Below are 17,695 nucleotides of genomic sequence, written 5' to 3'. Positions count from 1 at the left end.
TTTAATACAATTGCACATTTGATGGTAAAAATTTTTAAATTTCCGATGACTCACTTCTGAATTGTAGGATATACTAGAAAAAAAAAAGCAACACCTGGAGATGGCAGAAAGCCAGGCAAATATTCAATAGACTCAGGGCAGGAACACTTATAAAGCTCCATAAATGGCTGCAAGCCAAGCTGTTTGCATTTACTGACCAGCTCTATTTGCTAACAGTTAGGAAGCAGTGTGACTGAACAAATGTCATGTGACCTGTATTTGCAAATCTGTTCTTTTACAGATATTAGCTCAACTACATGTACTGCTAGGTCAAATGTAACTGTTTCCGTTTTCTGATTAATGACTGTTTTGGGTTTGTTTTTTTTTAGAGAGGGAGGGAAAAGAAGGAAAAATAGTAACCACAGTCACAGTAACCACAGGTTATTCATAAAACAATGATTATTTTTATGGTGAGCATTTACTTTACAAATAGTAAAGTGAATGAAATTTTGGTCATGGAATCATGTTATAAGAACTAAAATTAAATTTGTAGGTGCTCTTTTAAGGGGTGAGCCAAATGAATATTTGCAAGAACTGATTAGGAAGTATTGAAGTGGTAAAGCCTGTGGGCTGAACGGATCTTTTGGTTGCTGTCGTTAATCTGGTTTGCCTGCAGTGACTTTGAGTTAAAACACTGTGTCCTTTGACAGTTCATTCTGCTATGTATATACTTACTTGTACTTATACTGTAGCATTCAGCTATACTTAGCTGCTAAGAAATTTACTTATTTGAAATCTGCTTAGTTTGGTTTCATGCTATAGGCATTAACTAACTATCCATGTCTCACTGTGCCCCATGGTTGCCATGCACACTTAAAAGAGAAACTTCCATATTGTCCAGAATAATCTGTTGCATCCAAATACCAAAACGTCTGTTTAAGTTAGATGAGAGAGCTGCTTTATTTCCCCTTTGTGGAATCTTATCAATTTTCACATGTCCAGATTCAAAGGTACACTCTGGACATTGTCTTTTACCAGAATATAGCATAAAAGAGGTCCCTTAAAGTGTCATGACTCCTATTGAAATACCCTGTTGTATATTATTATAAAATAAATTATCTGTTAATAAATATTTACATACATATTTCTGTTCTTACACTTTTAGTATGTGTGTGAATATATGCCTAAGTAGTACCTACAGAGGGTACTTCTGTCATCCAGTAGTCTGCATAAAATTTCCTAGCTCTTCTTATGATATTCTATTACTTAAAATAAATGTGCCACTATGTTTTCTGGTCAGATTTTTCTGTCGACTTAAATGATGAAACTTCATAAAAATATTAACTGTCAGAAAGGAAGAATAATTTTGATGCGTTCATTTTGTGGAATTGCATAATTTTTCCAGAAACTTTACTAACTTCCTGTAAGTGACAGATCTTTGAACATACAGGGATTGTAATGTGGGGAAAAATCAGAACTAAAAGAATCATGTAGCAGAGGCTGCTGTGAGCTACAAAAACTTTCCTTGTATCAGTGGTTTGGACAGTAAAGAGTTCTGCTAAGCATCCAGCTGTTTTTCCCCTTTTCTCTCAAATTTCAGTATTTCTATCCTGGGAACATCTATACCTATTTAGGCCTATGTGTTTGATTTTTAGCCTTCATCTTCACAGCTCATCAGTGGCAAACATAGCTTGATATTCTCCTTCTGACATTAAAGGTGCATGGATGAATACTCATATCTAAACTATGGAGAGTGAGGGAAAAGAACTGTGAACTTTTTCTTTGCTAACTTTTAAAGATCTGTTTGAATGTGTGCTCTGTTGCTAAGTTTGCTTCCTTGTTAGTGTATTTTTTTCCCACCTTTTTGTCAGACAAGAGATTTGTTTTTTTCTGAAGGTCATGAAAATGGACACCTTTTATCCTCCAGATAGTCTCAGGTCATGTTAGTCATTTAACAGAAGAGTTTTGTAATTTAAGACTAAAAATACACTCTTTCTTTATAAGTATTCTCAGTACAGATTTTTCTTCTCCATGGTCTCTCCAGGAAAGAACACTTATGACTGCTCCTATACACATTTTCATAAATTTTGGCATGAAAAATAAGTGAGAACAGGCTTCAGTCCATTTATTACCTTCAGATGTTATCATTGACAAATACAGGCCACTTTTGGTAATAGATTCCACTTAAATTTTAAAATAATATTAAAAAGTTGTGGTTTTTTGTTTAGTGCATTAAAAAATAAATACCTTATTGTTTAAATTTTTTTCCAATTCGAATATTTCAGAAATATTTGACATAAAAGGAATTTTTAGTAGAGAAAGGTTTGTTTTATTCTTCATCTTTTTGTTAATCTTATGCAATTTTAGGTTTTTTTCCTCTCAACTTTTTGCACACAGTAAATAATGAAAATCCATTATTTTCCACTTGTAATTGTAATGAGGCTACTGGCAGATATTCTCAAGCACCACAGTTTTGAGAAGTGCAACAGCTGTGTGTATTCTTTACAGGTTCATTTGTTAGCTGGCAATGAAAATATAATCAGTGTGCTGGTTTCAGCTGTGGCAGAGTTAATTTGCTTCACAGCGGCAGGTGTGGGGCTGTGTTTTGGATTTGTGCTGAACACAGGGTTGATAATACAGAGATGTTTTTGTTGTTGCTGAGCAGGGCCTGCAGAGAGCCCAGATCATTTATGTTTCTTGTACAGCCATATTGATGAGAAAGTTGGTGCTGCCTGGGAGGAGACACAGCCAGGACAGGTGACCCAAACTGACCAAAGGGACATTCCAGAGTGTGTGGTGTCTTGTTCAGCATATAAAGTAGGGAGAAGAAAGAAAAAGAGGGAGATGGTTGAGGTGATGGTGTTTGTCTTCCCAAGTAACCATCGCAAGTGATGGGGCCCTGCTCTCCTGGAGATGGCTGAACACCTGCCTGCCCGTGGGAAGTGGTGATTGAATTTTTTGTTTTGTTCTGCCTGTGGCTTTTGCTTTCTTTATTAAACTGTCTTTATCTCAACCCATGAGTTTTCTACTTTTTACTCTGCCACTATTTTCCCCAATCCTGCTGGTGAGTGAGTGAGTGGCTGTGTGGGGCTTTGTTACTGGCTGGGGTTAAACCATGACCATCATGAGAGAAAAACAAGTATATTTTGTATGAATACATGACCCACCAGCTTTTTAAGTCTTTAAAATTCCTACAAAATTTTAAATTACACTTGAATATTTTTTTAATCATTCATCATTTCCTTTAGAAGAATGTAAACCTTGTTTGCAAAGGTTACTTTAATTTGTTTTTGCTGTGAAATGAAGGAAAACTTTTCCCTCGTATATAAACAGAATTTATGGCCAAATTTGATAAAATCTTGCAGGATTTGATGAATGTTTTTTAAAGTCAGTTATGGCTGTTGTGTAAAAGTAACAGACTAATGTTTTCTAATTGGTTTTTCAGTGACTGCCCACACACACCACAGGAGGGATCCTCCTTACAGTGGTCTGTAACCAGTTAATAGGAAGATGGAGATTTAAAACATATCCTTCAATAAGCATCTGAAAACATCAAAACCAGAAGCAGAACTAGAGTGTGCTTTTTCATAAAGTAAGAATGGTAGCATTTAGATAACTACAGTCAAAAACTTCAGTCTCATCACAACAGTCTTGCTTTTAATCTTTCTTTGCCTGAATGAGGACTCATGATGTTTATGCCCAGCATTATTTTCTTGCATTCTTGTAAGTGGTGATTGATCTCTTTGTCCATGGTGACTTTTTCACTAGAAAAATCAGGTAAGCTTTTATTTTTCTCACGAAACAAAAAAATTCAGCAGATTTCAAACTCGAGGTCTTGATTCTGTGCCATTGATTTGAACCTCACTGGTATTTATTTTCTTGAATGTCTGAAATAAAATATATTAAGGATGCAGTTACTTCCAGACTCAGTTCAATTTATTCTGCTTTTTCTCTGAAGTCTGGGTGAAGATGATGTGTTTTGTATCTTTTATTTTAGGCATGGCAAGTTGAGTCTTACTGTGAGTAAATTCTTATTTCCTCTCTGCCAAAGGTTAGTGTTCTCTGATTAGAAAGTGCACCTATCAAAGAGTCAGTATTTTTCCTGTCAGTATTACTGACAAGAAAAAACAAATTTAGCTCTTCATAGTAATGCTTTTATAAGGTTAAAACAAGCCTTGGTGTTTATATGTAGTATATCCCTATACAGAGTTACATTTCTAGACAGTCCTGTTTCAAAGCTGAGCCTCATGTTCATGAGCATACCTTTGGAGAGTTAGGTCACTGTGATGCCAGCTTCTCCCTGAATCCTCTAAAACAGGGTAAAAGTTCAGGTTTTTCCATCTTAAGAAGGTGACATTGTACGGCCCATTTCTCGTGGCCAATAAATGTCCCCTCACCTTTCACTCACTGCTGATATTTTCCTTCAAAAGGACAAAAGAGTATAGCTGGAAGGGACCTACAACAGTCCAATTGATGACCAATTCAGGTCACTAATACTATACCTAAAGTATAGTATTAGAGACATTATTCAAATGCCTTTTAAACATTGTAGCTCTGTTAATTGCCCTTGCCAATGCAGACTTCAGTTTAGCTTTTTAAAGCTAAACTGAAGAATGCATTGTCCTGCTCCTGGCTGCACATGCACATTGTGTTAATGCTTGTGAGCATTGTCTCTGAAACAGAGTCAGAAAAATAAAATGAAATCCTGTTTCCAGTTGTAACCTTTGTGTTATATGTCTTTCAGAGACTGCTGGCTTTTCAGACAAATATTAGCATTGTTATTCAACTCATGGTGAGCACAGGGAATGGAATAGAATGAAATAGAACAGAAAGGAACAGAATAGAATAGAGCATAACAGAACACAACAGAACATTTATGTTTTGTTATGCCCAGAGCTCTGCAGGAGAAGCTATGACCCAGGTCTGAGGGCTGCACCCTGGAGAACAGCTCTCTGCAGGGCAGGTGGCAGGGCCATCCAGGTGACAGGGTCACCAGTGTCCTCACAGCTCTGGGACGAGACCAGAGCTTTCAGTTTATCCTATATTATTCTCAACTGCTTCTCTTGGTGTACAAATATTTAGACATTCTCTTATATTCTTAGTCCTCCCTGGAGCTGCATAAATTTCCCAACAGCACTTCCACCCTGAGACAGTGCCTTGCCAAGCCTTGCCTTACCTGCAACTTTCCTGATTGTATCCCCATCCAAAGAAGGAACATCTACCTTTCTGTCCAGCCTCCCCTGCAGGTGCAAATGGAGAATGAGGTAAAGCTACCTACAGTGTCCCACTGCCATCCATAACTCTCTGTTGCTGAAATCCCATAAGAAAACAGTCAAACTTTTGGGTCTGTTTCTTGTACCAGTGGATTATACTAAAATAAACAAATCTTTGGCTTAGCTAAGCAATATCTTAAATTCAATGGCTTCAGTTATGAGGGCATCAAATCTCTCATAAGCTTTCTGAGATTGGATTCTTTGCTGCTCTTCTTTTAGTCTGAGTATTTCTTAGGCTGTCACAAGAAGTTATTAATTCACAATGGAAGGGTTCCATGCAATTTGCATGGAAAAATGTTGGCTCTATTCAGATGTAGCCCTTTTTATTAGAAGATTTTAGCCTCCATGAGGTTGGAGCATTTCTGGTTTTGTTCTGACTGTAATGCTAAAAAAAGGAAAACAAAGGAAAATTTTCCTCTTGAATATAGTTCAAGTTGAAGTACTTTTGTCTATGGTTTCATCTGGATATTTGCATGGCTTCCTAAATTGCTCATTGAATAGAAAAGGTTTAGAAAGTTCACTTATTAAGTACCTGTTTGTACTTGGTGCAGATTGAGGTGAAAATAACAATAGTTGTGATTTTTTAGAAATGCCACTGTGCATCAGAGATGATTAAAGCCTTTATAGTACCCTGTCATTTCTATCGTGCATGTAATAATAGTAAAATGGGTGTAGAAATGTGGGGGAAAAAATTAGGTGTCTTTTAAAGATTAAGAATTCATGGCACATTTAGAATTTGACTATGCTTTAGGAATTCATGGTGAAACTTGTTAAATACTGCAGGAAAAATTTAAATATGCTCACAAGTTTACGCACATTAATTTGAAATTCTGTTTTAGCATTTCGCAGAGGTTCAGTCAAACAACAATGACAAGGTACAAGTCAAAATGGCAACCATAAGCAAAGAGTGAAAATGCATATTCAGATTTGGGTGTAGTCTTTGTATTTTCATGGTGACTTGAATTCTGAGATCTACGTTCATTAAAAAGAAGATAAAGTTATGTGGTATGAACTGTATCATATATCATATGCACGTATACCAATTTCAGGTACCTAGTCTGACTTGTTGCTAAATGAGCAGCTGCCTTTCCTGTACTATCTAGAAACTAAGAAAACCAAGCTCTTCACATAAGTACCTAGCAATTCTAAAATTTAAGAATAGATCTTTAAATAATGAAGAAAGCTGTGGAAATTTTGAAAATAATGTAAGTCAATCAAAAAGAAAAGAGAAAAAAGTTCTTTTTATGCATTCTAATTCTGTATATTCCTCAGATTTTATCAGCTAACATTTTAAAGTTTCATATGGATTACTATTAAAAAATAATAAATGTCTTATAAATAAATAATAAATATTAAAAAAATTAATGAATAGCTTATGAGATAGGATCTGATCCTACAAATCCTCCAGAAACTTTCTTGCATGTTAATGTTTCTATCTTTACGTTTCCAGATTGACAAGGTAATTGGAGTTTAATTCTTTTAGTAGGGACATGTTCTTCATTACTTTTTTTTTTCTAATAGAACATATGTCTTTAATTGTCCTCTTGGTCTTAAATAAATTGAAGAACTTGAGAAACTGGCTTTCTAAAGCCACAACTATAAAAAACACTAGAATCAATAATTTCCTTACCTAAAAAAAGCCTTAAAAATTAATTAGGAAAAACTGCAATTTTTATACCAAACTTATATCCAAGGCCGGCAATGCTGTTTTGTAGTGATTTGTTTTGGTAATTATCTTTGTTTATGGTCAGTCAGACCCAGGGTATTTTGTTAGGGGGTAATGAATCAATAAAGAGAAGCAAACTTTCAGTAAATATGGACAGGGCAGAGAAGGTAGTTGCTCATTTTCTTCAAGATGGGAGGACATTTTTGTAGCTGTGGTAGAGGATGTTGGCAATAGTGTGATATGAGAAATGCCTGTTGAGCTTATATCTTACAGTAAATGGTTTTTAAACTGATGCAACAGTTCTAATAAACATCTTCAGGCCTGCCCCTTTATTGACTGCTGTTCCAAGAGATTCAAAAGGAACCTAGTAAAGCCTGTGTTTCAGCTGTTTATCATTGCAACCTTTCACTCACTGACCTAATTTTTCTCTCCTTTCCATTTTTAGTTATTTTTTCCAAAACTCTCTGCTATGACTTCTGTGTCATTGCTTTAATGGTGTAGTTTCCTGATTCTGATCCTTCCTTGTCTGCTTTTTCATAAGTAAGCATGAAAAACAAGGGAACATTCAGCATTTTTTTCTGAATTTTGAATGACAGCAGAAATGCACAGTCCTTTTCATACATTTAGATAATGAATTTGTATCCAGCTTGTGACTAAAAGTTAATTGTCTTAAAGTCCTCACTTGTGGAAAAAAAGAGTGATTTGAGTTGAATTATTTACATTATCAGTGGCTTTGTACCTCATTATCATTTAAATTCTTTCTATAATATGGTTATGAGACAGTGGACAATTTTTGGAAATGTCGGGTTCTGGATATATGATAAATTTCAAACTCATTTGGCAGAGTTTCAGCCCTTTCAAAACTCAAAAAACAATTTAGATAAATTTAGGAAGAAGATTATTTGTAGCAAGTTCAGGGGGAGGCTTTTGTCATCATTAGTTCTAATGTAACTAATCACAAGTATTAGTTGTACACAGCATTGATTTTGGAGGAAAACTGGCAGGAAAATTGCCCAGGCACTGAGTATGCCTCTGTAAGCCTAAGCTAGGTCACAGTATGTCACAGACATTTTTTCACAGAAATCCTTTCTTTCAAATTTCTGTGTCTTCTGGAAGGCATAGGCCTCAGAAGAGAATGTAAACAATTGTTATCAGCTGCTGTGAAATGCAATAGGATGCACCTATTTTGATTGGTGATTGGTTCATGTTCCCATGTTTATAATTAAGGGCCAATCACAAAGTGCAAGCTAGGGACAGAGTCCCTGGACACAACTTTGTTATAGATTCTTTCTTTCTATTCTTAGCTCAGCAGCAGCTCTGCAAACTTCTCTCTTTATTCTATTTAGTATAGTCATAATGTATTATATATTATATATCAATAAATCCAGCCTTCTGATCAAGACACAAGATTCTCGTCTTTCTCTCACCAGCAGCGACCCCATGCAGGGCGCTGTAATAACAGTATAAATCATCCAATCTGAAAACTGAAAGAAGGTAGTGCCATGTCTTACACATTGCTGGAGATTTGTAACTTAAAGTAAATTTTGGTGGTAACAAATGGGAAAAAAGTTTGTTGGAAGTTTTTCCACTGCACGCTTTTGGTAAGAGCTGATGACATCTCACCAAAGGCTTTCTGTCAGTGATGATTAAATGCTTACACCCTTTTCAAACATTATGTGCAGGCAAGACTTCAACTGAAACACAACTCTGAGTTATGTGGCAATTCTGCTGAAAACTTTTAATTTTGCGTTATTCCAACTTAATTGTGACCTTAGGTTTGACAGCTGTGTCTTAGGATAGCTGCAGACACAGTGAATGGAATCTCTTTGTGTGGCACTGTATTTTCCATAGGTGAAGTAGGGGAATTTGAACAATTGATCTTCTGCCATAATGCAGACATTAAATGCTTGCTATGAATAAACCAACCATTTCTTTTTATTAAATCCAGCTGTAGAGAGGAACGTCATCAAGCTAGACAAGCACATACCCCTCGGTTATTTCACCCAAGAGAGAGCTCAAATATATTTTCCATGTACTTTGAGTTTTATTTATGTTAGTAAATGTATAAAGCCAGTATTATTCTTGTATTTGAGCTTGCAAGTTTCTATGTTTCTAATAAAATCCTTAGTTTGAGCTGAGGGAAAAATACTTTGAACAATTCAAATCCCAGTGAACCTTGGAAAAGCACCTCTCCAAAATAAGGACAGGCTGAAAGTTGTTTTCTTTTTCTAATAAATTCTGAATATTTAGAAAAGTTTACAGCTCAGCCGTGTGAGAAAGGCTAACTAGAAATTTAATATCCATTTTTTAACTTTCTTTACTTTCTTGTAACTTAAAAGTTGAAAATGACTGAGTTTCATTTGTAAAATAATGAAAGTAAAATATCTCAGCAGTTAATAATCTTTTTTCTGTAAAATAACAAATCTTCTTGCCTAGTTGTCACAAATTTTACAATCAGCTTTTGATGAAATTTATCTTTAGATTTTCTACAATTTTCTAGTGACGGTTTTAAGTCAAAAGAATCAGGAAATCATCAGGTTCTGCTGAAAAACATTCTGTTGCGCAATTTTCATCCACCCATACTAAATCCAGTAATAACAAAATACTTTTAAACTTGTGCCATAATTTATTTCAAAGAAATTTTCCTTGTTCTTACTGAGGTGCCATTTCCCTTGACTTTAGGGAAACAATAGCAAAACTGCAGTTGACAGCTTAAAAAAAAAAAAAGTATTTAAAATCACAAACATAACTACTTAGGATATTTATAGAAAATTGCAATAGTTCATTTTTTATAGTTTTATACATGTATTCTCCTGCATTGTAGAGCTCAAGAGAAGAGCTTATACAATTCAGCTGTTTAAGAACATTGGCATAGAATGTATCTTAATTTTTTTTTTTTTTTGCATGTACTGTATCAAAGGGTATCAGTCTGTTTTTCTCAGCTTTCTGGCATTTCTCTTTTCTTGACTCAATTTTCTGAACTCAAGAATTACTTGTCTATGCAATCAATATTATGTGATTGTAAACTGTATTGACTCTCAGTTAATTAACACTGGAATTTCTGTTCAGATACTACCAGAACAGACTTATGATGAGCCTGCTGTACCTGAGAACTCTTGCTGGTTTTAGAGAATTTTTGTAATGTATGTGGCCATATAATCTATACTCAGTTCAGGGTCAGAATTATGCAACCAGTGGGGATAATGCAGCTTCTGGGGACAAGACAGGAGTTAGAGCCAGAGAAGATGAATTCATGGTTTTAAAATAAATGTTGTTCTTTATTTCTTCCTTTTCCCTCCAGCATCCACATTTAATCCTAGCTTCTATAAAGAATAATGATGTGAGTCCTTCATGATCTTGTCCATCAAGTAGTCCCAATTTCTGATCTCTCTCTTCAGATCCATTGATTTTCAGTCTCCAACTCATTCTCTTTGCAGGCATGATATTCATTCAGCATACTGGTTTTCTGCGTAAATTTATTTCAGCCTCTTTCATAAGATTTCTCATAGCTTTGTGAACAACTTTATAGTACAAAGTGACCTGGACTTCTGTTGTCTTCAAAGATTTAAAGTGAAGGATTTTCCCAAAATTTCTGATTTTAACAGTAAGTCAGCTTTGTTAAAGTGTTGTTTTATATCTCGAACATACACCTTACTCCACATTATGTTGAATTTTATAAGAAAAAGTTCAATATTAAGCTTTCTGAATCTTATATCTCAAATTCCGGATTTATATGTTTCATTTAATCAAACCTTAAAAATTTCATTAGGCTTCTTACGGATAAAAAAAAAGCAATAAAACTAACATTAATATCCATCATTCATTTTTGACTTAACATTACAAATCTTAATTTTTTTTTCCTCATGATGGATAAGAGATGGGGTGGAGAAAGAAGTTGGCATTTTATGAGGAAAGGGCATTTTGATTTTAACCTTCACAGAAAAACAAGTTATGACCATTTACATTGAGGACAGTATACTAATTTGGAAAGAAAAAAATGTTTATTCAATTTTGAAAATTTACAATGGTGTATTATCTCATTCAAAAAAATAGTGACCACCTTTTTAACTACTTGTTTGTTCAGGATACACTTAGCAACACACAAACCCCCTCAAAGCTCTATAGTCATTTGCAATCCACAAAAAAAAACCCTCTTTGTCCAGGTGTTTCAGAGCAGAATACGTTGAGTGGGACATTTTAGTCTGCCACTTGAAGACTACAACTTAGGTCTTGTGGAAGGGAAAAAAAAAAACAAACAAAAAGAGGTCATGATCCCAGAATAAACACTCTATCAGAAATAAAGCAAAGGAACCAGTACAGTCATTGCAGTGAGATCCTTGAATCAATCTGGTGTTTTGTCAATAAGACGATCCAGAATGACACCTAAGGAGAAAGGTGTTTTACCTGCTTAATTCTTGAGAGTTAACAATATCTAACAATAATGCCATAATAAAACATACTACCAATTAGTACATGTCATATTGAAACCATATAAATCTGTGGAGCTACAAATTTAAAATAAACAGAAGAAAACCAACTGGCCATTTGCTGTTTAGTCTCAAAACTAAATCTACAGTTCATAATGTCCCAGTACATGCTCTTGTTCTTGTTTCTCAAACAATGTGAGATCAAATGCTTCCCAGTAGTGCTAGTAGTTCCATGATCCATGCTGAGAGAGGGCTGGGATGTCATGCCAGTGCCCAGCCCTCAGTTCTGTAAAGTTTCTGGGGCTGGAAATAGTCAGGCTTTGTTGCATCCTTGCTAGTGTGTGAGAGAGATAGGTGGACCTTTCAGTTCTTGGCTACCCTTATGTGTCAGCATAGTGTCTTTCAGAGCAGTAGGGACATGAGAGCATTTCTCTACATCCCATTTATTTCATTGAAATTTGCATGGTATACTTGTTAGAATTCTCTTCCAAAACTCCATAATGTGAGGAGGAGTATGTTTTTTTGTCATGATGTCTAGGTCTTCCCTTCCAGCACGAAGGCTAGCCTACCAAGATTTAATCTGTCTTGTTACATGATGAGAACAATAATGCTGCTATCTAAGTTTACACGTCTAATCTTAAATTTCTTAGTCTGTTCTTCTAGATTTAAAGGGAAAAAAAAGTTTTTTTAAAGTTCTCTGTGCGTATAAACCTTACTGTAAGTATTGCACATAGTTTGTTCTAAACACTTTGAATAGTTAACATGAGCCATTTCATATAGTCACATAAAGAAGCGTTGTCAGCATTTAGGAATCAGTTTTGGGGACTTTGCATTGAAAAAGTCTTCCTAAAGGTTTTCAGTTCTTCAGCCTGTACAAAAGGATTACTCTGACTCTCTTGATGCTTAACTAAAAATAGTTTCTCCTGAATGTTGTGATAATTGGGCAACATTTGCTTTTCAATGTCAGATGAGTCACAGATTAAAGAATTACCTGGGTTATTGCCTATATATCCTAACAGGATGCCCAGATTACTAGAAAAGCCCTTTTTTTGTATGAGGCTTTACTGCAGTGACCTTCTTTGTTACCTTCAGGGATGATTATTTACTTTGCAAGAGAAACCATCAAAGTAGGAGCAATAGTAATACTGATGCACCTTAATGTTCAACAGGATTGTTCTAAAACCAGCTGCACATTAATGGCATAAAAGTTTGAAATATATAAAGCTGCATTATGGAGGCACTGATATTTTTCTGCATTTCTCTGAAGTTGCTACATTCTGTGTTTTCTCTAATTCCTTTAAACCGTTGTATGTAACCTTGTCCTGTTTCTCCTAACTCTTTTTTTTTTTTTTTAGCACAAAATTTCATTTACCCAGTTACTTGAGCTGACACCAGCATGGCTTTTCCTATTACTCTACAAGCTGTTGTGGTAGGCTTTGACCATGAACCCAGGAGTGACTGTCACATAGCTATTAAAATGGGATCCATTAATTGTATTTTTGCTTGACTGTCTTTGTGTCAGAGAAACAAAGCAGTACCTTCCAGGTGTTTGCTCTTCAGAGCCATCAGCTCCTGCCCAAGGAGGCCAAAGGACTGGCTTGTCTCCCACAAGGTTACTGATCCAACATGAGTAAAGCACGAAATAATGAAGATACTTCGCATTTTAGAGGTGAAAATAAAAATTAAGTATTGAAACTCTTAGAAATAAAAAAGTATATAAGAAAACTGCTGGTGGCCCTATATAAGCTACTGCTAAGGGATAGAAGTTTAATTCTTAGCCTTCCTAAGGTTTTCTTTACAGAAATGTAGAATAAACCAAATCAGAGTTAAGTACTGTTCCAATTAAGATTGAGCTGTTAGCACAGCATCACAGTGCTCCTAAAATGAAGTATTTAAAAATATACCATTTTTTTGAAAAATTTGGAGGTTCTGTTTATAGTCATTCAATACTCATATCTGTTGTTTTTCATTTTGGATTAACCATAATTTTATGACACAGAAGTTAAATTTGGAGCAGCTTTATTCTCTTTTCTGTTTTTTCTATATTTCTATATTTTCTATATTTCTACTCAGGAGCTGTGAATTTAATGAATGAAGAGAGTTTTTTAGCATTTCTTAGAGAATCAAAATTCCCATTAATTGCCCTACATAAAGACAGGAACTAGAATTCATAATGAAGTTATTTTCTTTCACGGGAGGCATTGTTGGCAGAAATTCAGTAGTATTTTGGGTAAGCTGAAGAGTCTTTGGTCCCTTTACATCTATTTACTGCAGTTTGCTTATAATAGTAATTAAACATTTACTGCCTGACCACAGTGTTCAGTACTTCCTCTGGATGACAGAAATGTTTCAGAGAAGTAAAACTGTTCCATGTGTTTTATTGCAGTTCCTTGGAACTTTTCATACTTTTCCAGTGCAATTTTTCGGTGCAACCAGATTTTTAAAATATTGTACTGGTAATGTAGGTAGGTAAACAGGAGAAACATAAAAATGCCTAATAATGTTCACAACAGCAACCAATTAATCACTGTATTCTCTGAAAAATCCAAAGTAGTTTCAAGCATTACTAGCAAAATGTGTTACTAAATCAGATCACAGTTCCCATCCTGTACTTCTTTCTTGTCCCCAGGCTGTACAGAGTTAGTAATTCATCTCTGCCATGGAATAATAATGCAGAAAAGCATTCTGATTCCTCTAGAGAAATTTTCTGAGATTTTGTGTTTATTTTACAAAAATGACTCTGTTTTTCAGAATTCCTTTTTATTGAATATGGCTTTAAGGGAATGCTCTATATGCAGTTTGGGGTGGTTTTTTGTGGTTATCTTAGAACAATTTCACTCAATTTCATTTTAACCCTCAGATTTTACAAAAGACTCAAAATTTGTGAAACTTATCAATAATTTTCTAATTAGTAAGCAAGATGCAAATTCCTCTAGACTCAAATGCTCTGCTAAGCTGAAATATAATCTGTAAATAATATTTATCTAAATTATGTATGACATTAAGCAGGAAACTTGGCCATTTAAGTATTGTATCTTATACCCTTGTTTTGAAGAGATGCATGAGCTTCCTCAGCAGGATATATGAGCTTCTGATGACTTCTGTTATTTATGTGGCAAAATAAGTTGTGTTCTTATTTGAAATGCTAACATTTGGTAAAAAGGGCATAGTTACCCATAGATTTATATACAGGAGTATTTTTCACAGAATGAGTGATTATCATTATTATTAGATAAGTACATCCATTAGATTTGCATCATAGATATTTCTACTACCTATAATTGTCTTGGAAGAAACTGAGTTCCCAGGGTCCCTGTGCTTCTGGTGTTTAGCAAGGGAGATGTAAAGAGCAAAGCAAAGGACAACCAAGTTTCTGTGCTCCCTATTATCACAAAACCCAGGCAAATGTCCCATTTTAAAAACTGTGAAGTTCACCAGGTGCATACACACACAGAAAAAGTAAATTAGCTTTTATAAATCCTTGAAATTTTTCACAAGTAGAAATTAAAGTTTGAGTGTCTTGTCATATCATTGTGTATTACATAGTGAAAAGGAGCTGGCTTTAAAATATTCTTTTTTATTTTTATGAATTAAGTGTCAAAGCATAAAAGAGTTCTGATAATATTCTGAGATTTTTTTTTATACTACTTTTTTTTCAGAACTAATGATTCAATTCAATTGCATTACATATTAAAAATCATTGGCTTGCCATTTTATTGTCATTGCTCAAAGAGAAATATTTAAAAAGTCAAAAAAATAACACATTGCAATTCAACAGGCATAAGATATTTGGTGTTTGCCTTTGTTGTAAGAATAACATTATCTTTCAACTGTGTGCACTGTGCAATCAGAAATCAAAAAATCCTGTTTATACAAAGGATTACCTCTTTTCCAGCAGCTCAGTACCAGTCATATCAGAGATATGAGATTTATTATGGTATGTCCTTTGGTAATAGCAATATCCACACTCAAAAGATATTTTGTAACTGAAACACCAGAGCAGCCATTTAGAAGCTGTCCAAAAGTAATATGGATTTTAGAAAGAAAATGAAACAATATACAACTAATCCAGGAAAGCATGTAAGAACTGAGGTACTCATAGGAAAATTGCGCTATTAGCTTATGTCAGAAAACACTTGTCAGTTTAATCTGTTTGTGGCTATGCTGAAACTGAGACACAGAGAAGAGCTGGACAGGGGGGTCTTTGTCCTTCTTATAGAGGAAGTTAGGCACACAGTGAAACTATCCTTTGGGAAAAGGCTGTGAGAGGTTGTGTCTGCAAGAACCTGAAAGGAGATTGTACAATAGCAATTGTAGCAACAAGTGATAGGCTAAGAGGAAATGGCATTAGGGGAGGTTTAAATCAGATACTAGGAGAAATTTCTTCACCAAGAAGGTTACAGAGCACTGGAGAAGGCTGCCCAGGGAAGTGTTGGATTCATCAACCCCAGAGGGATTTATAAGACCTGCAGATGTAGTGATTAGGGACGTGGCTCAGTGGTGAAGATGGCAGTGTTAGGTTAATGGCTGAACCCGATGGTCTTAGAGGTCATTTCCATCCTAAATCAATTTCTGAAGATTCTATGATTTAAAAAGCATAAATTTTTTGGAATGCACATGTCACTTTGCATCCATATAGCAAACACAGCCAGAAAAACTTTCTTTTACTGATACCTGAGTGCTTCTTGGTAATGAAGACTTGCCACTCACCAGGTACAGTATATCTGCAGTCTCTCAACAGTCTCTAAGAGATATATTTTTCCTCCAGTAGTAGTAGTCCAGTGTTTGATATACTTAATGTACTGTATTTCATTTTCATTTTTGTCTTCATGGACATTTGTATTGTGGGCTGTCAAATGGTGTGTGGTCATAAAAGCCTGGGAAAGAGACAAGTAGGAAAAAGCTATTCTGATGTTCAATTTGTATATATAGTTGAATGCTTCTGATACAAAATATTAGAGTTAGATACTAACTTCAGCAAAGAAGTCATGCATATAATAAATCACCAATCTATAAGTTATAAAAAATATTCATATTCTCAGGCCCCAGGTATTATCAGTTGGAGTCAGAACAAATATCAGCATGTTCTCTAGTGGCTCAAGAGCAAGAAAAATATAAGATTTTGAGCAATAAGGCTAAAGATGCAATTTATAAACTATAGATTCAGCCAGAAAGTGTTGTACTAGGATCAATATATTCAAAAATAATATATAAATTATAAGATTTAATCTTATCTAGTAGCTTAGTGGTGGTGGTGGTGGTAGTTATTTTCATGGGGATAAGGATTTTGGTTGGGTGTAGACTAAACTACACAAAGGAGGAACTTTAGATGAGAAACAGACAAAGAGATGGTGATTTTATTTTCAGCATGTTGCAGGATAAATATCTTTTCATATTTAAATTATAATATCATCTGCTATTTTGTTAAGAACCTTCTGTTGGTGGTGGTAGTTATTTTCATGGGGATAAGGATTTTGGTTGGGTATAGACTAAACTACACAAAGGAGGAACTTAAGAAATAGACATAGAGAATGTGATTTTATTTTCAGCATGTTGCTGGATAAATCCCTTTTCATATTTAAATTATAATATCATCTACTATTTTGTTAAGAACCTTCTGTTGGTCATTAGAAAAGCAGAGAGAAGAACCACAGTATCCAGATTCTTGCTGAAGCATGATAAGAAATGGCACTTAAGACATGACAAATTCCTCCTCCCATCTGTTTTCCTGAGTATCAATCTATCTCTAAATGCATATACATATATACACATATGTGTGTGTATGTGTATATATGTATATATATCTATATGAGCACATATATATGCTGTTTCATTCTGTTCCAAGGTGAACAGATATTTTTTTAAGAAATATATTTGTGCAGAAGATTTTAAGAAGAGACATGACCCTGTTCATTCATACTTGCAAGCATATATATTAGATATTTTACCCTTTTAGTTCATCTTGGTAAAGCTGAAAATTATTTACCTAGGGTATAAATTTGTCAGACAGGTAAGTACAGGGACTCACTTGTTGATATTAGGTGGTATGAACCACTTTACATTTGTACGATGAGCCATAATGGAGTAAGAGCCCATCATAGGTCAGAGCCTTATCAGACTGTCAAGAGTAGGTCTGGACAGGAACAAAGAAAAGTATATTGTATAAGACATGGTGAAGGCACTTCACAAGAGGGAATTCTCCCTTCTTGAGAAGAAGAATTCTCCTCTGTTTTATGGCCAAACTTTCCAAAAAGTCTTAAAGTATTAGTTTTCTTGTGTTTATTCTGACTGCTGTGCAATTAAGTTCTAATCAAGTCTAATTCTGAGAGAAGTCATTTCCACCTAAATAT

At 34.8% G+C, this 17,695-nt stretch overlaps 1 protein-coding gene across 1 annotated transcript in view; it reads left to right on the top strand.

Moving 5' to 3' along the window:
* The window catches only part of CNTNAP2 (contactin associated protein 2), a 1,021,743-nt gene that overhangs the window by 443,023 nt on the left and 561,025 nt on the right, over positions 1-17,695 (top strand). The gene's annotated exons all lie outside the window — the stretch shown is intronic.

Source organism: Ammospiza nelsoni, chromosome 1, assembly GCF_027579445.1.
Source record: "Ammospiza nelsoni isolate bAmmNel1 chromosome 1, bAmmNel1.pri, whole genome shotgun sequence".
Classification (NCBI taxonomy): Eukaryota; Metazoa; Chordata; class Aves; order Passeriformes; family Passerellidae; genus Ammospiza; species Ammospiza nelsoni.
The sequence above is the reverse complement of the archived record's forward strand: the minus strand, read 5'-3'. Positions and strand labels throughout refer to the sequence as shown.